Source organism: Diaphorina citri, unplaced genomic scaffold (assembly GCF_000475195.1).
Source record: "Diaphorina citri unplaced genomic scaffold, Diaci psyllid genome assembly version 1.1 scaffold1549, whole genome shotgun sequence".
NCBI classification, from domain to species: domain Eukaryota; kingdom Metazoa; phylum Arthropoda; class Insecta; order Hemiptera; family Psyllidae; genus Diaphorina; species Diaphorina citri.
The window spans coordinates 40201-40438 of NW_007378975.1; the positions used below are offsets into that span (position 1 = coordinate 40201).

A 238-nucleotide genomic window follows, 5' to 3' on the forward strand; every position below is an offset into this window, starting at 1 on the left:
TTGAGTAGATAGAGATATATTATTGAAGATTTCTAAAGAGATATATTATTGAAGTTTTCTAAAGAGATATATTATTGAAGATTTCTAAAGAGATATATTATTGAAGATTTCTAAAGAGATATATTATTTATTGAAGATTTCTAAAGAGATATATTATCGAAGATTTCTAAAAAGATATATTATTGAAGATTTCTAAAGAGATATATTATCGAAGATTTCTAAAGGATGTTCCATTATG

General features: G+C 21.0%; 1 protein-coding gene across 1 annotated transcript in view; it reads left to right on the forward strand.

The window, feature by feature from the left end:
• The window catches only part of LOC103516343 (probable phospholipid-transporting ATPase IIB), a 22851-nt gene that overhangs the window by 4200 nt on the left and 18413 nt on the right, over window positions 1-238 (forward strand). The gene's annotated exons all lie outside the window — the stretch shown is intronic.